This window comes from Aphelocoma coerulescens, chromosome 5, assembly GCF_041296385.1.
Source record: "Aphelocoma coerulescens isolate FSJ_1873_10779 chromosome 5, UR_Acoe_1.0, whole genome shotgun sequence".
Classification (NCBI taxonomy): Eukaryota; Metazoa; Chordata; class Aves; order Passeriformes; family Corvidae; genus Aphelocoma; species Aphelocoma coerulescens.
This window is the reverse complement of record NC_091019.1, coordinates 24993689-25016276: the sequence shown is the minus strand read 5'-3', so window position 1 is coordinate 25016276 and position 22588 is coordinate 24993689. Positions and strand designations below refer to the sequence as shown.

At 37.1% G+C, this 22588-nt stretch overlaps 1 protein-coding gene across 19 annotated transcripts in view; it reads left to right on the top strand.

Moving 5' to 3' along the window:
• The window catches only part of LRRC4C (leucine rich repeat containing 4C), a 513517-nt gene that overhangs the window by 179671 nt on the left and 311258 nt on the right, over positions 1–22588 (top strand). The window contains exon 1 of one of the 19 annotated variants that reach the window (XM_069017156.1): positions 10–67. The exons of the other annotated variants lie outside the window; for them this stretch is intronic. The gene's annotated coding sequence lies outside the window, so the exon portion shown is untranslated. Of the gene's footprint in view, positions 1–9; positions 68–22588 lie in introns of those variants that run through there. 19 annotated transcript variants of the gene reach the window in all.

Here is a 22588-nt window from a genome sequence, read left to right as displayed (position 1 = left end):
TTTGACTCAGAAACTCTGAACTTCTTGATGTGACAGTAGTGGGCAGATGCTTCTTTTCCTGTCCTAGGTGAGTGATAATTTCTGCCTGAAGCCACTATCTGCCTAGTTACAGTTTATATAAATCTTTGGTCTAACTCAGCACTTAGAAAAAACATTGCCAGATGTATCTAAAGTATCCTTTTCTCTTTAAATAAGCAAACAACCACAAGTATAGTGCAGTCCCTCTCTTTTACACCTCTGCTCCAGCTGCATTGTGACCTTCTTAGTGCTTCCAATGCAGCAAGTGTACAAGAGCTTATTATTTCATAACCTTCTGAGTACTGAGTTTTGGATTGTTTTTTAATTAACATTTTAATTGCTCATCAAAGTAATTGAAAACTGTGTTGGAAAAATTGTTCATTTACTAATCCCTTTGGTACCAGTTAACACTATGCTTTTCTCAAGGTCAAATGCACACTTGTGGTGGTGGTAACTTTCTTTGCTGACACGATGCCAAAGGCTTGGTGGGTAGAGATGTTTTTACCATGCCTTGCAATCTGTCTCTGCCTGTGGTGGGGGAAGAAAGAGGTATTATTCTGTGCATTTCTGCTTAGGCAACATTTGCTCTGAGATGTATTGCCTTATCGCTTCTCAAAGCCAGCCTTCATTGGCTGTAAGCATACCGGATGAGCCTTAAGTGATTAATGCTGGTAGGGAAAGTTTCATTTATGACAGTACTCTTGGACAGTGTGTGCACTCAGGGGTGCTCATCCCATTGCTGAAATATGATCACTGGAATCTAAGCTAAGGCTCAGTTCCTGGAACTGTCTAGGGAAGACATTGAACAGGCAAGGATTCAAGTATGCTGGGTCATATTAAGCTGGAAGCTGTACTAAAAGGCTATGAAATGATTGTTTAGATGTAGTTTAAACAAGCTCTATGAGTCTTCACTAATTCTTACAGGAAGCAATGAAATTACCTCCCTAATCAGTTTGTTCTACCTTACTTTGAATGTGCTTTGGAAAACCCTGTTTGCTGTCTTCTGGCCTCAAGTTTAATGTTTTATCTTGCAATGAACTTAACCTTCTTCAGCTAGAGATCCCTGCCGGGAGGACTCAGCAGATTGCCAACAGGGAGCTCAGAAACAATACTGAAATCTGAGATTTATCTGTTTTCACTTTAAATCTATAGTTTCAAATAACTGATGTGATGTATTATTATTATTTTGCCTTCCCACTTGTACAAAGGCAACAGTGATTATTGTTGTATGGTCTAAAATTCGGTGTGTGAAAAAATAAAATTCTGTTAATGTCTTTTTTTTTTTTCCACATAATTTCCTCAAATTTCTATTTTGCTCCTTCTTTTTGAAGAGGATTTGGGTATCAGAGTCTTCATAAACTGTATTATATGTCCTTATGCGATACCAGGCAATGAAATTTAGAAGTCTTCTCAATAGTTTTTATGTTTTTTTACTAAAAATGTTCTGTTTTGAAATGTCAGTACCCTCCTTATCTGAGGAATTAGAATGTAATAAATTGTAGCAAAAGCTTTTTGTTTCAGAAATAGATTTCTGTCCTAATTTATGTTTTTCTTTTTATAGTATTTGTAGTTTGTTTTGCAGCAGAGTTGCATAATTATATCAGAAATCACATGTGGAACAAGTTCCAGGTCTTGACAAACCTGGATTGCTTTTCTCCTATCCAGACCCTCTGTGTGAACCTAAGAGGGATGATTTGTTCTTTAATCTGTAGAGCTTTTACTGTATCAAAAATTGCTTAGATAAATTCTGTATTTGAAAGTATTTTCCATTCAGTGACAATTTATTCTGATTTTTCAGAGCAAGTAACTGGACACGGTGCTTGGTAAAGTTATTGTATGTTAAGTCCATATGAGCTCATGTTAAGGATTTATTTTTGCATCCATGTTAAGAGATAGGCCTTAATATTTTCAATCAACCAGTTTCTGAAGCAAAGGTATATTGGAAATTGAGCAGGAAGAAAAAAAACCTATAAATCATTGAAGTAACTTTGATGAACCTTCAAAGTGTTTCTGGGTATAATGGTTACAGAACATCTGAAGTCCTAGAAAAAGCCCATTTTACTTTGTGCTCATTGGCAAATTAGGATAAAATGCTAGCTGAGCTTGCAGTTGATGTGTAATTGGCTCATTGTCACTGGAAAGGCTTAAGATGGGAAAGTACACTGGTTATTGCCTTGGAAATTATAAATAGGTAGTCTCTGCTATGTTTGAAATGAAAATAAAACAGCTAGAGACTGACCCATTGAAACACTTCATACATTTCATTGCTAGCAGGAGATCCTCAGTGAGGCAGATCAAATGTAATTATTGAGAGAACATAAAGAAAACATCTTTGTTCGCCCTGTTGTAATGAGGACAGCTCAGCAGGATTGGTCCTGAGTGTGCTGGCTTCTGACTGGGGTACAGGGTTCTACACTGCAGAGTTAGCAGGGGTCTTGGTTGTTTAATTACATGGAGTCATTTTTGCTTTTGCAAGCACTAGTAACTTTCTTTTGAAAAGAGGTTGGAGCTTGCAACACTTAATACTTCATATCCTGAAGGTGCTTTTCCATTATTAAGCAATTAGCGTGAACGCCACTAGGGTGTACTTCTATGCCTTTATATAGATGTTGTAGTGACAGATATAACCTAAACCCGAAGATGTCCACTTACACATGGAGAAAAAAAACAAAATGAGGTCTTTTGGTATGTTTGAAATCATGTTTGAAGAATTCAAAGGAGTTGTTTTCCACGTGATAGCAAATCAATGGCCAATTTAGAAATACGACTTGGTAGTGAACTCCTGATACTTTTGTACTAGATGAGGGCTTCTTAAGTCTAATTCTGATGACTGAGTCTTGGCTTCCAATTCTTGTACTGATCTTTGTCTTTTACAAGTATGAATTTGAACATTGTTTAAACTGGGAGGAAACAAACTCCTTTTGTTTTAGGAGAGAATGTTCATTTCTTAAAGGTATGTCAGTTTAATGTCTAAGGAGTCTTCTATATCTAAAGAGAACAAAGAGGATCTTTTATCAGGTGACTGTGAGCAGAAATCTGACAGAAGAGGTCTGAATTGTTCTCTGAAGAATTCTCTTGCTCACTGTGGATTATTCAGGGCCCAAGGGAGACAAGTCTCCCAATGTCATTATCTAATATTAGGCAATGTTAATATGCTCTTCTGTCCTCCTGAAAATCCAGTTGTGAGTTTCTTATAAGAAAGAGCTTTGGCAATGAACACCTATATACATAAAAGACTGGGACTTTGGAATAGGAAAATAGTGAGCTACATATGCCAAGAACATATAAACAGCATATCTAAAAAAATAAGTGTCATAGGTTAGCAAGCATAGTCCCAGAAGGGATATCCTTGCTAAGGGGTGCTTACAGCTTCCTCTGGGACCTGATAGAACCTATCAGTGGCCAGTTTGAACATGGACAATTCTTTAAGCCACTTAAAGTTGTGACCGCCTCTGTGATCCACACTTAAGAATAGACAAACTCCCACCCCAGCTCTCTCTCGTTTCCGGCGCTGGGACAGGTGGCTGCAGGCCCCGTGCAGGGGCCAGCGGGCCCGGCCAGGCCCTGCTTGGGCCAGGCCGGGCCGGGCCACGGCCAGCCTGGAGCCGATGGACCTGTTCCAGCCATGGAACCCCCCCCCCCCACTGCCTTGCCGTGGGCAGCCGGAGAGGCTCGGAACCCCCCCCTCCACTGCGGCCAAGATTTCAGCAAAGCGGCACCTCTGTCCGGCAGAGGTCAGGGGACCAACTGCGATAAGCCACATTCCAGCTGCAAGGCCGAGGTGAGATTAACCCTTTTATTGCTGTGAAGAGCTGAAAACCTGAGGGAAGAGAGAGAGGAGATGCTTAAAGCTGAAAGTCTGTTGTGGAGCTATGATATATCAGAGTATCCTGTTGTAATTTCATGAAGATATGGGGGGTGGAGTGTTCAACTCGTAAGCAATAGGCAGATGCTGCCGCAGCTGTAATTTCATGAGAAGTTTGGACAGAGAGAGATGAACCAGATGAACCAGATGAGGACTTTTGCTCCAAAGAGGAAAGGAGAAAAACCTCAATTCCTAGAGATGCTTCCAGAGATAGTCTTAAAGATGAAGATGACCCTTTGCTCCCAGGGAAGGAGAAGGGCCTCTGTTTTTTTTTCTGAACAGCTCAACCTTAAAATTGTACCCCGAAAAACTTCAAGAGTGGACCCTCGAAAGCAGTTGCGGGAAAAGCTGCAAGTCGGGGGAAGGGACTCACATCGTAAGCAGAGAGACTCCTCTTCCTAAATGGACTGAACAATATTTGGAAGTGGGTGGCTGTCTCGGTGTGATACTGTTTTCATAGCATGAGCAAAAAGAGACTTCTCTTTCTAATGGACTGAACAAGGTTATTATGGAAGCGGTAAACAGACTGAACATCTTAAGGGTTGTCTTTACGTTGTCAGTGGGAGAAGGGAGGAAGGTGGGGGGAGGAGGAGAGTTCTAAAGGTGGTATAATTTTTTTTTTTCTTTTCTTCTTTTAGGTCTGTTAATAAACTTCTTTATATTCATTCAAGTTGGTGCCTGCTTTGCATTTCTCCTAATTCTTATCTCACAGAAGATAAACAGTAATGAGTATTTTAGACCAAACCACTACATTAAATTGGTGTTTCCGCCCGGTTACAAACCCAACCCACGACAATAAGTTATCTTGCACTACAGTTGATAACATTTCTTAGTGATCAGATCGTGATCTTAAATTCTTTGGATACTGACCACCACTGAAACTGCAAAGGTTTTATTAGTGACCACAAAAGTAGTGAAACATCCATGTTTTGTGTTCATACATGCTCAAAGTAGTAATTTTCTTAGGTCTCTTAATGTGGAATGTATTTGGCAACAATTGACCCTTGAAGTTACAAACAATCTTTCCAATGGGAAATCTCAAAAAATTGGCATTTCTTTATTTCACTTTTAAATTGAAATGAAAAACTGAATTTCTTGTTTCTTAAAGAATTTGTTTTGATAATTTCAAAAGATGTTAGTGCGTACCGTTCCAATAATATTGATTATGTTCTAGTTCAAAACAAAGGATATATTAGGGATTAATATTTGCGTCATCAAAGCAATATTTTAGCATTACTGAAATTAAATGGGAATGTATAGTGATTAATTTTGACATTGTTCTCTATGAAATTCTGTCTATAACCTTCCTGTAAAATGATGCATTTTCTGATGGAAAACTGTTTTCTTAGTTTTCACTAATTCTTATAGGAAAGTATTATTCCCATATGCATCCATAATTTGGACTACTTAACTTTTACATGAACACATGGAGCATTGCATATTAAAATGTGTAATTGGTTGCAATCTTAATTTTTTTGCCCCCTGCATAAAAAACATACTTGGTCAAATGTGGCTGAGGTTAGGAAAAAAAAGTAGGGAAAATGGGATGATTTCTCATTTCCTCAGATTAATCTAAAATATTAAAATAGTGCTCCTCTCATTAAGTAAAATTACTTTTCACTGTGATAAGATGGATTGTAAGTGGGTCATTTATTGAACTGCAACACACTTTAAGCACTGTGTCTTGTGTCTGAACCTGGCCTGTGTGTGCCACAGGTTCACCGTGGGCTCTTGCCAGTCCTTTTAAACTCTCTCAAAACAAACAACAGATGACTGAGTCCTTGTGTCCCATACGGTCAGTACCAGATTTACTCGACCTTCCTAATTTATTTTTCCTCTTCTGGGTCTGCTCCTTGTGACTGCAACTACCAGTCAGAATTCTTAATCCCTCCAGAATGGTTGTGACTGAACATTCAGTTTTACTGAGCATGGGATCAAGTCCTTGGGATAAGAAAATATTTTTGCAGAGCTGTCTTTCTGCATGTAAATCATGCTGTTTCTTCCTTTGGTTTGCATTCTTCAGAGATGTAGTTTTCTCACTTGATTGATTCTGTGTGTGAGAAACAACCAAATAACAGATATCTGGGGTTTTTTCCAATCGTGTTACTATTGTCTTCCTGTGTCCGCTCATCTGGAATAGGAAGGAAAAATCTTATAAGAGCTTAGCAGTAACAAACATTGTATTAAGAAATGAAAATATCAATATTAAGATAAAATACAAAAATTATTTTTTTTTTCTGTAAGGAAAGGAGGAAGAAGATTAATAATTCTGTGTTACAATATATGCAACAGTTGTATGTTGATTCACCACGGGTACAAGCTTCTGCTTGTGAGAAAGGGTATGACCATGAGCTTTCTAAAAAAAAAACCTTAATGTAAAATTCCAAAGCATGCAGAAACAATTTTTTTTGGTTTGTTTCCTAAGGTTTTATTTTATCTGAATTCAGTTTGAGAGTTTGGGGATATGTTGACCAATCCAGAAACTTGACTTTTTCAGTCTGATGGAATATTCTCTCCTCATTTGCATAGTCTATATACACGTGCCTTAAGCAGTAGTGACTAACATCTGACACCTGCCTGGCACACACTTCTTCAGACAGAGAAAGATGAAAAACATTTTTGTGGGTTGTTGCTTATCTATCTGGTTTTGTATGTAAGTGGAATTCAGGATACACCTATGAGCTGGGATGTTTCATAGCTTGTGAACTTTGAACTAATATTTTGTGGACATAGGGTGCTACATACTTCATGGCTTACTTTGGACATTTTTAATTTTTTTTTTTTTAATTTTTAACACACCGAATGAGTAATGGGCCTTTCCATGGAAAAAGCCTAAGAGAAGCCTACCAATGTTGTACTCATATTTTTAGTAGTACTTTAGTCACTGGATTATTGCCTATTCTCCCTTCCTTTTTATATGGGAAGGATATGGAAGGGCTGGGTGCAGGTACCCTCCTGACAGGTAGTAGAAATCAGCATTTGACTGTTAGAGTAGTGGTTGCTTAATTCATTGGATTAAAAATGTTTGTACTGATGAGATCTTTGAATTATTTGATGTGTCTTAAAACCAAGGATGACACCTAAAAAAAGCATGTGGGACACTATACATGGTATGCATAAAATATGGCAATAGAATGAAATAGATAACAAAACTGTTATTGAGTCAGGTATATTTTTTAAATTAAATTTCATAGAATCGCTAAGGTTGAAAAATCCCTCTACGATCATCCATCAGCCATTAACCACATCATCCAACCTCTAACCTGCCACTGCCAGCTCTACTACTAAACCACGCCCCTAAGCACCATATCTACATATTTTTCCACTCTTCCAAGGACAGTGGTTCCACCACTTCCCTGGGAAGCCTGTCTTAATGCTTAATAACCCTTTCAGTGAAGAATTTTTTTATTAATATCCAATCTAAGCCTCTTTTAGCACAACTTGAGGCTATTTCCTCTTGTCCTGCTACTTGTCACCTGGGAGAAGAGACCAAGCTCCACCTCGCAACAACCTCCTTTCAGGCAGTTGTAGAGAGTGATAAGGTCTCTGTCAAGGAAACTTCTCTGCCTGATCATCGAGGGGCCACTCTGGCAGTCACACTTGCCCCACCTGAGCTGGGGCTAAGGTGCTTTCATATCTGCACACCCAACACTCACACAGTCACACCAGGTTTCCTTAGGATTCAAGTCCTGCTGGTCACACTATTCCTGATGTAGGCCAGGATGCCACTGGCCTTCTTGGTCACTTGGGCCCACTGCTGGCTCATGTTCAGTAGGGTGTCAATTTATTATTTCTTTATATGTTATTATAATAATGTGTAGCACTATATGTATATTGTTTATATACCTTTTAAGAGTGGATCAGTTCTGTGATCATTTGATCTGATACCCAAAGCAGTGAGTGTATTTGTGAGTAGTTAGAGTTGGTGCCTGTGAGACAGGCACTTACTGTGAGCAGCAACATTAGAGAAAATATGAACTGCTGTTGTCCATGTTGTAGTTGTATTGCACAGAAAATTTTATTTTTCAACTTTTTTACATTCCCTCATTACCCTCAAAATGGTTAATTTCTTGATTCTGTGTTTTTTTCTGGCTTTTGATTTATGCTATCTATTAAATGCTCATGGTTATTAACTACTGAATGCTTTGCTTGTCCTTGATAACATTATTTGACAGTCCTTTGATTAAAGCAGAGATGAAGTGATAAAGAGAGAATAAAATTATTGCATTGAGATTTCTCAAGTTCATTTTATCATCTGATGACTACAGAACATGGTTTCAGCAATGGGAAGGTGACTGAATTTGCCTCTATCTGGATTGTGAAAGGAGACTAGTGCATTGATTTTCCATCAGAAGGAGGTAGTAGTGTGTAGGCAGAAAAAGAGCACTAGAATTCTTCACTGGTGCTCAAAACAGCTAGGGGAGCAGAATTCAGGATATTAGAGCACTTTTAGTAGGCAGTGTAGGCAAAGCCTTTACGTGCCTCAGCCTCTACACATAGTAAAGGATGACTAAACCCAGTAAAACTATTAAATGGTATTTTTAAAATACTGTCTTATCCTTAATGTCTTTGGTGTCAGTAAACCATGGTAATCCTGGAAAAAAAAATAAAGGCATGGAAGGAAAAAGGAGAGGATATATTCTAGAAAATAGCTATTTTGTCTGTGTTTCTGTCCTTCTCTTGAACACCTAATAGGGAGGAATGGAATTGAAAAAATTATTTTTTAACAATAATCAGGAAATAAGAAATTCTGTATTGTTCTTTTTTATTGAGTAGGTTTTCTGAAAAATAGAGCAGTTTCCTTTTCCAGACACTGGGAGAAACAAACACTTCACCATTTTTAAACAATTTTGCATTTCCTCCTGGCTGATCTTTTATGGTTTTTCTTCTCTGACTCATGCCAAGAGCTATTTCAGCTTGACATGCTGCAAGTGCATTTTCTGTCTATAATGAAATGGAGAAATGTTAATGATGGATGTGCAGTAGGCTTGCTCACTCCTTTATGCCTTATTGATAAGTAAGCTGGGGTAGCCAGAAATGAACTTGTATTTACTTCAAAGACATCTGGGCTCCCTTCATTCAAGTTGTCTGTAGCACCACAGGTGTTCTCTTGTCCTTGCAGTGATTCATACCTCACACTACAGAAGATCTCTGCTCTTCTCTTTACCTCAGACCTTGTAAATAAGTCAAATGAAACAGGTCACTTTTTACATGGCATCTTTTGAATGTATGATCTTTTCTCTTCTGCAGACAGCCAGAACTCTCCTTAGTAGCTCTCTTGACTTTAAGAGCGTGTATTAATTTTTCACTTGATTTCTGTAGTGCATACATACTGATATTGCTATACCCAGATTCTAATCTGCTGTTGCTCAGTTTTACAAGTTTAAAGTGAGAATGGTGATTCTTTACAGCATAAAGACTTTTGTAGCCTTGCTAGTTAACATCAGTAACATTTCACATAGTGAGGGTCAGTTTCTGACAGCAAGAGTTACAGCTCAAGGTTGTCCATGAATAATATCTTTCTGATTTTATATTGTGCATTTTACATGTCCACACTGATTCACTGGATTTTGCATCCACAGTTAATTGTCCTCTCCCACTGTTATATGGCATTCTAACTTCAAGCTCATTATCTGTTTCCTGTTAGAGGAGGCTGATAAGAAGGTTATGAGCACTATCATCCCACTTCTGATTAACGTCAGTTCAGTTTGGGTGGTAGATTTGACATTTTCTACCAATACAGTTTTCAGATGTGTGAAATTCTTGTTTCACAAAATGAAGGTGAAACTGACCAAAGAGTTCCTGTACCTTAACTCTTCTTTTGCTTCAGCAAATTAATTTCAAGTCATTTTAAGGTCTCCCTTAACTTCTAAATGCTTGAATTAGACAAATTTGTAATATTTTTTCCTCTATTTGAGTTAAATTAGGCATTTGTGGAAGCAGTCAGGAAAGTAAAACTCAGTCAAGTCAAGGAAATAGAAATATTTTCATCGATAGGGAAAACAGGTCTAAATTCTGACCTAGCCTTTGAGTGTAGGAAGACAAAAGTTATGATGGTGTATCAAATGGGGCATATGGAAATAATGAAAACAATTTCTGAAATCCATGGATTCTGTAGCATGCAGTTGGAAATCCCCACTCATGTCTCCATGCATTTGGCAGAAATCTTAAGAAACAACTCTCCCCTTCCTCTGACAGCTATTGTTTTGGCCACCTAAAGATGTTGCTATTTGAGTTTTGGTTCATGAATTAGTGTTCATTTTAGCAAATATTAGATCTGAAAAAATGTCTTGAGCAAGCTTACCAGAAGTTCTCCATGTCTCCAATCACAAACAAGTCTTCAGACTGAGAATGCTATGTGCTAGTTGTCTTATATAGCTGCTGGATTTTTAAGAGAAATAAACAATCTACAGTTCCCAGTGAGACCAATGAATATGTTTGTTTTACAGTCTTTTTTTACATTCCTGTACTGATTCTGCAATATCCTCCATAATCTGAGATATTTTAAAAGATCTAATTGCTGTGTGTTTTCCTTTCCATTACAGATAACTAAAAAATAAAAAGATAGATAGAAAATTAACCTTCAGAAGCTGAATAGCACAAGTTGAATGGGTCCATAGTTATAGGCTACTTGGTATCCAGTAAATTCTCACTTTCTAAGTTTTACTCTTGGCAGTTTTCAGCCAGCAGCTGTGGTAAGAACATAGTAAATCTAAAGCTGTATAATCCATTCTTTTTGTTACAGTATTTATTATTTTTTAAACCTACAAGCAGCTTGAATCTTGAGCATCAAGATTATATTTTCTCTCTATGGTAATTAGCAGTATCTTCGCAATTCAGCTGTGAGTTTCTAACTGCTTAGGATGATCCTATCCCACTGAAAAGTTCAAATATTTAAAATCATATGTGAGAATGTCTATAATGTGATTCTAGGAAGGGAAATTACTTTGGAATAGAAGATGCTGGTTATTCATAGGTGTAAAACAGACTAAAGTTATTAATGTAAAACTTCAGGTCATTAGATGTGCATTTTCTCTCACTGTTTGATCTTTAAAGTGGATTGTTGCCTTTCTTCTCTCTTGTTGAGAATGTTAGATTTCAACGCATAATATGATATTAAGACTCCCTAAATATTAGAAATCTGACCATGTTTGTGTTGGATTGTTTTGGTGGGATTCTCTAATATAATTCACACATAATTATTACTGAGGGGAGACCTCCTTGGAGTCTACAGCATCCTTATGAGGGAAAGTGGAGGGGCAGACACTGATCTCTTCTCCCTGGTAACCAGTGACAGGACCTGAGGCAGTGGCACAAAGCTCTATCAGGGAAGGTTTAGGCTGGATATCAGGAAGTGGTTTTTCACCCAGAAGGTGTTTGGGCACTGGAACAGGCTCCCCAGGGAAGTGGTCACAGCACGAAGCCTTAAGAAGTGCTTGGACAATGTTCTCAGGCACATGGTTTGATTTTCTGGGGCTGTCCTGTGCCGAGCCAGGAGTTGGACTTGATGACCCTTGTGGGTCCCTTCCAGCTGAGGATATTCTATGATTACATGTTCTTAGATGATAGGGATGTCCTTATTGACATGCAGCTTGAAGACCTCCTTATTGTCCTATCAAGTGAGCTTTAAGGTTATAAAAATTCAATAGCTTGAAAAGATGCTCCCATAAACATCTGAACTTGAATATTAGACAACAACATCTTGATGGAGAAGTGCTGAGATGAATAATTTATTTAGTGTTTTCCAAAGGCTTGTAGTTCAGTCCTGAAATTCTTACTTTTCAACACTGCTGATAATTAATGAAAAAATACTACTCTGGGTTGAAAACACCTTATTTTTTGGTTACTGATTTGATATTGGATTACATTAGAGAAGCTTAGGGTGGATTTTACTGGAGATTTGTATGTCTGGGAAAAAAAGAAGCGGATTCCAGCTCTAGGCCACATTTATTTTGACATAATATTTTCTTATCCTGGCCAGTGTAATTCAAAATTAGTGTAGTTGTTCTACTACTTTAATGTGGACTTTGTTATCATTGTACATTGGAATATATAACTAAGAAAAAGTGTATGGGTTAGAATCACAGAATAAATCTCTTTTATGTTTATGTGAGCATATATGTATCATCTAGACTTTTCGGTGAAATCCTAATTTTGAGCTGCTTCTTGCTGTATGCATTGTGTCTGCAAGTCCTTTCTGTGGGAGAACAATGAATGGCCTGAGGAATAGACAGTTTGCTCGAGTCCTCTTCCTTGTTTTTGTGAATGGGTTGGTACTTGGTTGCCCAGCTTGCAGGAAATGTCCAGCTTGGTGTTTTGTTTTGGTTTTTTTGCCTTTTTTTGGTTCATTTTGTTGGTGGTGGTTTTTTTTTTGTGGTTTTTTTTTTTTTTTTAATGTTTATTGAATTACCCTTTACTGCAGCTTATAGAGCAGCCCAAAAAGAGGTGGTTCTTGATGGCTGAATGTAATGACATACCTTCTAAAAGAAATGGGAACTGTTCTTTTTGCTGCTTGATTAAATACATATTATTAAACGTCTTTTAGGCTAGAATTTCCTGAAGAGCCATTAAACAGTGTAGCTGAATGATGAATTTTCAAAGCACAAGCCTCTCTTCAGCTTAATCATAGGATCTCTGATATTTTAATTATGTTTTAAGGCCTCTTGAAGTGACAAGGTTGATATGAAAAAATAACATGCAATCACAAAATAACTGCATGTTATGTTTTTCAAAACACTGAGGTAGCTACATAATAATTAGTTTTGGAGCTACTAAATGAAAACGCACAGCAGTATTCAGGAATACGTGATTACTCAGAGGATTTCTTTATTAAATCTCTAACTTGTATTAAACAATAGGTGTCCCCCTTCCTCCCTTTATGCAACATCTTGTGTTAGAGGATGCTAAAGTATTCTCCAAATTCAGTTAAATTAATCCCTGGGGCAAATCTGCTCAAAGCAAAGGTGTGATATCAGTGACTAAGCATGGACATTATTTAAGACTGAGCGATGCTGTACAATAGGAGGGTGGACAAAAGAAGAATAGTTAATTTTGAGAAGGAGAATTTCAGTGCAAAGAGAGATGCACTTCAACAATGGCATTGTCAGGTCTGAATCCCACATTTGAATCTTGTGGTCTTAAATCAAACAAGAAGTTTTTATCTCTTTTGCAAATATTAAGTAATTTCTTATAGGTTATTAATGAGTTGAAAAAAATTTACAATGTCTTCCTGAATAGACATTGAACAGTTTAACACTTTCTTCTAATTCATAATCCTGATTATATTTCTTATTATCTTTGTGTAGTACACCAGTATGTTAAGAGTTACTATTCAGATCTTCCATTCCCTACTCCCCTCCCCACAAAGAGTAATCAGAACTCAAAGCAGGATGCTTACTTGTTGAAGGACAAATGCATTGGGGGAAATTTCAGCTGCCAAGCAGCAGGTCTGCAAGAAGGATGTTTGATTCCAGACAGGTTCAGCATCTGTGTAGCAAATGGTTTACAGTAAAGCCTACAAGAAACCAAGGAAGAGATATGTTTGCATCTAAAAACTCAGCTTTTACATCAATGCTTCCTTCCCTTCATTATTACTGTAATAATAATCATAACAGCAGCAACAATAATAACAATAATAACAGTTATGATTATGTGGTTCTAGCATCTGTTTTACAAACATTGAATCACCTGTGGGAACTGCAAGGACGATAATGGATTGAATGGATCTGGATGTGCATAGTAATATGTAGTAGAGATAGAGTGCATGCAAAATAGGCACAAAAAGACACAGAAAGCTAAGGCAATTGTGCTTTACCATGTGCAGTGAGTCAGAAGAGATGTTTAATAATGAATAATATCAGAAAGAAGAATATTCACAACACAGTAAATTTTAAAAAGGCAAACTGTAAAACAATTTGTGTGGTTAGGGTTACTGAGAAGACAGTTTGTACCTAGGGTACCTAAAGTTTAGAAAGGGAGCTAAATCGATGTACCAGGTGGAAGTAATAGTTGATGGCAAACATGACACAAGATTGCATTTGCTCTGGCTGATGCTTTGGGCACTGCAAAGTATTCCGGCAAGCATAGTTAAATGGTCATGCTCAGTACTGAAAGAAATGCACTGAACCTTTTTTATAAGCATCTTTTGAACACAGAGCTCTGAGAAATTCTTTCTGTGGCTGAATTGTCCATTGTCTTCCAAGTGTAAAAGACTATGTTTTTTTTTGAAGAGTGTGTGTAGGAAAAATGATGGGATTTGAAAATGGGAACTTGGTTGCTTCTCTTTACCAAAATACAGAGCAAGTTATTTATCTTGAGAGAATTCAACTGCTAGAAAGTGTTTAAGAAATCAGATATCCTGGAGATCATTGCTAACAAAGAATATATATTGTATCACCATAGTGGCTGACAGCCTGAAAGTGTAAGATAATTAAAAATGCTTCTCAAATTACAGATTTTGTTATAAATGGCAGAGTTAGCAGGAAGATTAATTGCTCTTAGCAGCTGCCAAATTTTTATCCATTTTTGAAGGAAGAACAGAAGTATTTCCTCTCTTATACATTACTATGACTGTTGAGAAGGTTTTACCACTCTCTGAGCCTGAGAAAATGGACACACAGTGTATACATGATTTTCAAATGCAATAGTAAGCCATAGATGCAACTTTCTATGTTTGCTATGAACATTTGAAGTTTCATTCTGATGTTGGAAAAAAATACTCCCATTAATAACTGAAGTCTTAAAAAAGGCATCCTTTTCTATTATTGCAATTGAGACCTATGGTGCATGATTTTTTTTTTTTTTTGCTTGAAATAATTTCTTTTCCAAACTTTCCTTGGGTTAGGATAAGTAAAAAAAGAAATTCCCTCTGCCCCCCTCCCTCATTCAAACAATCCCCAGTCACTGCTGTATCTGTTAGGTCAACAGAATCCCAACAAGGTGTTTCCTTGTATTTTTCAAAGTATAGAATGACAGAGGGTAGAGTGTGGTCTCTATATTTTGATTCAGGAAAAGCTCAATCTCTGACAAGTGATGTGTTACTGGAAGTGAATGCTTGAGAGTTTGGGTTTTTTGGTCCCTCCTCCTTCAATGATCTTTTAATTCTTTTCCTTCTTCATTCCAAATATTAGATAAGGCTATTTGGTCATTTCACCACTGACAGAGAACAGTACTACATCTCTCAAATATTTTGTAAGAGCATTTATTTCTCCATTCCTTGTTACAGACAAGAAGTAACAATGAGACTGTTCTCACTGGAGGCACACTGATCTTTTTTAAAAGATTTTTTAGGGCCATGAGTGAGTTTTCATCACACTGTTTTTGCTGTTCTGCACTGTGGCAAATTGGTGCTTTGAGGCAGCAGAAGTGGACTAAAACATCCATAAAACTAGTGGCATTAGCTGGTCTGACAGTATAATTAGTCTACAACAGAGAAGTGTCAAACAGAGTATGCAATTGCTTGTTCTAGATCTGGTCAGGATAATAGTCTAACATCTCTAACTTTTAAAAAAGCTTCTTAATGATCAGCACCTCCATTGCTACATTCCATTCTGTATACAAAATAAACCAGGTGAATGAGACATCAACAAGCTTGTCCTTAGTATGCAGAGATAGATGCAATACTGTGAAGTGACAGGTGCTCGATAGAGCAAGCAGCGCAAAGGAGCTGGAGCTGTTCCTGCATATGGAGCTGTCTGCTAACTGTCCAGAAGTAGAGCCCCCTGTTTATGAGACTGCCCTCCCTTGAGGTTTTTTCTAATTTTAACAGGAGCTGCTCAGATGAAGCTGACAGAACTCAGCTATAGATACAACAGCAAGATAGATAGCATGTAATCAGAGAGTAACACTTAGGGAGAACCTGTGGTGTCCTCATGCCAGCATAACGACCTTGTGTTTATTAAAATAAATATCCTCGAGCAAGACAGTGCCAAGGAGTTCAATAACAGAAACATTTTCCTGTCCTCCTGCTGCTGAGTGAACAGAGTCTGAAGGTGCTACCTCTAATTGAGAGCATTCTGCTTGCTCATAACAGTTAAGGCTAATTTATTTGTTCATGACAAATAACTGCATGCAGAGTACAGGGGAAAGGGGTGGTGTAAGGCAAAATTGAGTTAAATTTTCCAGCTGTGTTGAGGAAAGATAGCAGATTCCCTGAACTATTCTTGTAAGTGATGCTGATGATGGTAAAAATAAGGCAAAAAAAATGTATGAAGGTTGTTGCAAGTATTTTTCTGATTTACGGGTGGGTTCATTTTTCCAGTGACACTTTTATATGGCATCTTCAAATGTCTGTGGGTCTGACAGGAATATGTGCCATGCAAACTTGACTTAGTGTGTGAGACCCAAACTTTCAAAACAGGAAGCTAAACTGGTCACCAGCAGTCTTCTTTTCTTGATATTACCTCTATCCAGATACACCTGGTCCTGAGCCAACTGCTTTAATTGACTGGGTTTTGAGACAAAGATTGGAATTGGGTGATCTTCAGAGGTCCCTTCCAGCTTCAACTATTCTGTCATTCTGTGAAATTGTCTGCTGATAGATCCTCTGTTGTCAACTGACATGTCCTCAAAATACCCCCACAAGATGGAAAATTCTAGGGTTATAGAACTGACAGAATAGCTCAAGGTGATGCAGTCATCTTTGCCACATAGGATACCATCAAGTATGCTTATGTCATTCCTGATACTTCTTTTTGAGGAGGATTTGATTTCATGGACAGTAGCTGTGGAGATCATTTGGTGCAGCTGCTACTTAGTGTATGGCCAGATGAGATCAGGTAGTGGAGAACTTTGCATACCCAGGTTTTTAGTATTTCCAAAGATGGACATACACATCTTTCTGAGAAGCCAGCTGAATATTTGACAATCTTCATGGTGATTTTTGTTCTTATTTGCATTTAAGCAGATTACCCTTGTTGCACTTTGTGTTAATCTCCTTTCATGTGTCACTGTCACTGTTGAGGAGGGTCTTATGCTCACTCTCTATTCTTGACAGCTTCCCATTAGACATTACGGTAAGATGGCCCATGAACTTTCTCTTCTGAATACTAACCAGCCTCATTTTTCAGTCCTCCTTATCCATCATGTTCACCAGGCTCTAACTCATGCTGGCTGCAGTTCAGTATGTCAACATGTCTTGTAATCTGTGTTTTATACAAGAAGTACCCATGGACAGCAGTTGAGTCTCACAAGTGCTGTAGAGGGAAATAATAATTTTCCTCAATCTGCTGGCTGTCACTTTGCTGATGTAGCCCTGTGTGCAGCTGGCATGGGTTACTCCATCCCAGCGGCAGGACTTTGCAGTTGCCCTTGTCAGACTTCATTAGGTCTCTGTCAGCCCATGTCTGTGGAAGGCCAAAGTGCCTCTGAAGGGACTGTTTGCAGGGACAGAGGCATCACAATTTCCATATTATGTTTTATTGTATTATCTTCCGCATGGATAGGTTGGTTTTTTTTCCTTAGGACTAACTTGGTTCTTCCTTTTGATGCTGTTTAAATCTGTTCCTCTTGGTCATGTAATCCCTAGGCATGGAAAATGAATTTATGCTATCCTCTTTGCAGCAGCTCTTTAGGTATTTGGGAACTTATCATAACCTTCTATTACTCCTTTATAGTTTTCTCTCCTCCTCCTTTTTTCACAGCTCTTAATCTCTTTGTAATTTTTCTTGTTTCCTCTGGACTATCTGCAGTTGACCCTAATCTTCATTGAAATGCCTGAAATTTGACATGATAGTCTGTGTAAGTCTTTATCCTTGATAAGTATGGTAGAGGATAATTTCCAGTATTTTCAAGGCTGTGTATTAGCAGGTACATCCCAAATACAATTTACTGCTTTTACAACAGCATAAAATTATGTTTAGCTCCTGAACCATAAAAACCTCCAAATCCTTTTCTGTGAAACCATTTTTCCACACTTCCACAATATTTTTGTAGGAGGGTGATGACCCTAGATTCAAAATATTATCCATATTTAAGGATGATTTTGCTTGGTTCAATTTTTTAAATCATAGTTACACATTGTCAAGATGACAACCAGTTGGAAGCCTAGAATTTAACGTTATGTTTTATCTTTCAGTATCCTCATCATTAATGAAAACTTTGAGTGGGCCTGAATCAAGAGGACTCTTCAACAGATGTATTTGTTTCATTTGACGAAATGGCATTGATAATACTTTTTGAGAATTTTCTCTGAGCCACTTTGCCTCTGTGATAATCTGTTTTCCTCTATGTTTATTTCCTCCTGTTTATATCAAATGGGGCAGTGTCAAAACTTTGAATTCATGCGCTAGTATAGGAAACCTTCATAAAGACTTTTATGTTGTTGTAGGAAGAAATTATTAGTGGTTACTCATTTGATTGTTTTGATGGCATTTTTTTTCCTCCCACTATTTTCCCGAGAACTTAAATTTAGTTAAAACCCTCGAAACTCGTCAGCTGTGTTTTGTTCCCAAGGGTAGAAAGTTTCTGTCCTCTGGTTCCACCACTGTGCTGTGTAGAAATACTGTTATAAAATAACATGCCAAGTGTCAGAAAATTGTCATAGGACACTGTATATGCTGCTGAGCAGTCTACATCATACAATATTCTTTTCCCAATAGACAGCTATTTAGTTAAATTTCTTAATTATCATGATGACAAATTCTTTCAGTTTACCTAATTTTCATATTTATATGATGTGACTAGGTCCTGCTATAGATGTGTACACCTTTACAATACTTAGATTATCATGTGGTCAGTTTACATGCTTGTCATGCATATTCAGAGACCCTCTTTTGTTCCTTGCTGTGATTCTTCTACTTCATAAATTTTTAGGGTTAGCCATAATTTTTCTGCTCCTCTATGAGTTTCTGTTACTGTCTCCCCTCAATAATGAAGAGACCTGTAATTCAGTAAGCAAAATACTTTTTAATCTCTCGGGGCTGTATTATGTTGCCATGAAATACATCCTGTGGTCAAAAGATGAGCCCTTCTGGACCTTCCTCTGCCCAAGCACACATTGTCTTTGCATCTGCTTTCTCCCTGAGCCGTGTACACTTGCCTGAAAGTACTGAAAACCCAAAATCTGATTATGTCAACCCTTAAACCACTTTATTTATATATATATATATATATATATATATATATATATATGTCCTTTATAGACATATTTTGTTTTCTTAGAGAAGTCTCAGGCAATAACAGTATCTGCATGTTTGTTTTTTTTTTTTATATTCACAAAACAAGTCAGTAGTTTTAGAGGAAATTTTTCAGATACAGCTTCTAAATGACACAGTATCTCCCAGAACTTCATGTAATTGTATTAGGGATGCTTCAAGACTTGAAATGCCCTAATTTCAAAAGAAACTGGAAGGCAAATTTCAATCTGATTGCTTTTCCACCCCAGATTCTATATGGCTCCATATTGACTGTGGACACCTGCCAAGATAATTTTGATTAGGTCATCTCATCAATAAGCAATGTCCTTCCAGGAAACCACTTTAATTCAATTAATGTGGCAAGTCAAGCTAAGTCAGACTTGAAATTCAGTAGATATTTGTATTGCAGAGACATTTGTTAATTGAATACAGTTTTACATAAGGGACCTTGTCAGATAAAAGCCTTAAAGGAGGAAACAGAAGCATCCAATTGTAATCAAGACATCAATGTACATTCTGTGAAGGTAGAGGTAATTAACACTACATGTGTCAGATACTCCATAGGAAATTAAAAAAAATTTACCAGAGAGATGCAGGGGGGAGGTGGAGGAAAGCAGTAAAGTGAATGGCATTTAAGTGGAACCTCATAGGTGAAATATAAACCCCAAAGAGCAAAAATAATTGAAGAGAAGAAAGACTCATACCTTTGAAAAATAGGGTCAAGATAAAACTCTGTTTAGATAAAATGTACACCCTGTGTACAATTGAATGCAGTAATTGCTGAGGAAATACTAGAATTTAATGCAAGTCACCTAATAACAGTATTTGTGAGACTATCTTCACTTAGTGTATGGCCAGTCTTCCACTCTTCATATTTAATATATTGAAATAAGGCAGGCAACAATATTGTACTTGATCACAATTTTACTCTAATAGCAAAAATCTGACACGACATTTTTAAGTCTGCCAAATTTAAACAAAAAGATAATAGTGAAGATGATAATGTACATCAAGTACTTTTGTTAATTGACAATATAAGTAGAGTTAGAAGATCCCTGGTAGAAACAGTCACAAAGTGCTGCAGTGAATAGTTAAATGAGTTTTGTATGTTCCAGCATTAGATGAAGCAGAAAATATAAAGCATGTTAATGTCTGAACTCTTGAATTTAGCTAGAAATATATAAGTAGTTAAAAGTATTTTGCCTCATGTTTTACTTCATGGGATCTTGTGCTGGTTTCTCAGGAGCATTTAAATATCCTCTATCCCAAAAATAATGTTGAGTTAGAAGGCAAACATCAAGCAAGGTTGTAAAGGGTGATACTGTTTTTCTGTACATCAACGGAACTGCTCCATACATTAATGTCCAATTTGGCTGTCCTGTTATGCAAATGTAAATTACTGAGATGAATTCAGAGAAGAGATTCAAGAAAGGCCTGTAATCTAGGAACCATTACCGCTGAAAGACTTGAGAAATTCAGTCTGCTAAATTTATCAAAGTGTTGATTGAGAGATGATCTTGTAATAGCTTTCAATTATGTTCTTAAGGAAGAGATTGCACATAGATTGTTCTTTATCAAAGTTGCAAATGTGGCCTCACTGTTCATACATGAAACAAAATGAGGCTAGAAATAAAAACTGAAAAAAACATGTAATATAACACAGCACAGTAGAACATCTTTCTTTACTAGTGCTGTTCACTAAGTCTCAAGACTTTGCATGGGAGGAAGACCCACTGATTCCAGTCTCCCAGTTAGGACAATTATTATGTTTTGAGGTTATCAATAACCTTACTGAATGTAAAGTAGCACTTTCAAGATGACAACTCTCTAATCCTTTTCAGAACCTGATTTGTTAGCCTTACTGTTTCTATACATCTTCAGCTGAAGATGCAACTCTTTGAAACATAGAACATTAAATCAGTAACAGACATTTGCTAAAATGAAATTGGAGTGTTTGGTAATACTGTGGGATTTATAACCAGTAACAACAGGCAGGTGCTCAGACAGATTTATTGATGTGTTATAATGATGTGAAGTGAAGAAACTGCTGCAGGAGAGCAAGGACCTTCTTTTTCTGTTTACTTAATGCAGTCTTCTAAGGAAAACACCACCTTTCTGAATTTGGGTGGTTTTATTGACTCTGTTGCTACGTGAATGAGGTCTGAATTGCAGCCACCAAACTAATTTGTTTTGTCAGATTTGAAGCTCCAGCCTTCTTTAACAAATAAAAACCTCAAAATTGGATGGGGATATGCTGGCAGTCTTACTGCTCTGTTCAGCCATTACTGCTGTGAGAAGGTGAAAAATGCAAATATCCAGGGGGGTGGCTGGTTTGGCTTGATGACATTTAGAAGCATGGTGCATGCAGCCAATACAAGACATGATCATGTTGTATTTTGTGAATCCTACATGGTAGTGGAAAAAATAGTTATTTGTCATCATTACTTGTCCACCTTACCAATGGCAGAGCTGTCATCCAGACTGATTACCACAACACAACAGAAACTGCAGCACAAATGCCAAACTAATTTCAGTAGCTAGAACAGAATAGTAACTTTGTTTAGGCAGTTTAGTGACTGATTTAGTCAAGCTAGCACTAAGTGTAGGGAAATAAAGATTTTCTTCCTAGAATTTTTTTGTAGTTTGTTTAATTGGTTGAGGCCAATTTTTGTCTAAATATATTATTGATTTTTTTTTTTTTTTTGAAAATAGTGTTTAACAAAAGCAGTTATAGTCAATTTTAAGCATATTTTTAAAAATGTATTCTTAATTCAAAAATAGGTATTTGAATCTGATTCAAACAAGCTGTTACAGGGTTTTTTTGTCCAGAAAGAGAAACAATAGAGATGACCTGTGATGTAACTAAGGTGGTTTCTGAGCTTGGTCCCGTATTTCTGCATGTGAATTCTAATAGCCCCTTGATACTTAGGCCCATTTTATCACTGAAATCTTATTTAATTTGCAGTTGTAAAGCACCATGGACACAGTTTCAAAAATGGAATGAGACTCAGGCCTTGAAATATATTCTTTTAATGTCATATAATATTTAGTAAGCCTATGAAAGTAATGAGAATATTATTGTGGACTAGAGCTATGCTTACGCCTCAGGTTCATGGATTTTATGGAAGAATAACCTCATCCTAGATCTTGTAAGATTTCCATACCTATGCTGCATAACTTCCAGGTAGACATGTTCTTAGCTGCTAATTTGCAATGCAGATGAAAGAGTACTTCAGTAGCAAGATTTCAGTCTTTGCCAGCAGCTTAAATTTTCATTTAAGACAATGTTTAAGAAGTATTCAGGAGATAATATAGCAGAACTCATTAAGAGAAGACATCAGTGTAATATGCAGGATATTCTAATTATTACCACAAACTACAAAGTTTAAAAAAAGAGTGTTTTCAGAAATTTTTTAAATCAACTGAAGTAGGATTGCTACTAGTTGGGAAGATTCCAGCTTCTCAGAAGTAAGCTAGGCTTGAAAGAATTGGTAGAATCTACTACAAAGGATTATTCATATTATTTTAATATGAAAGTGAAAGAGATTTCCTAGGAAAAAAAAATCACGTT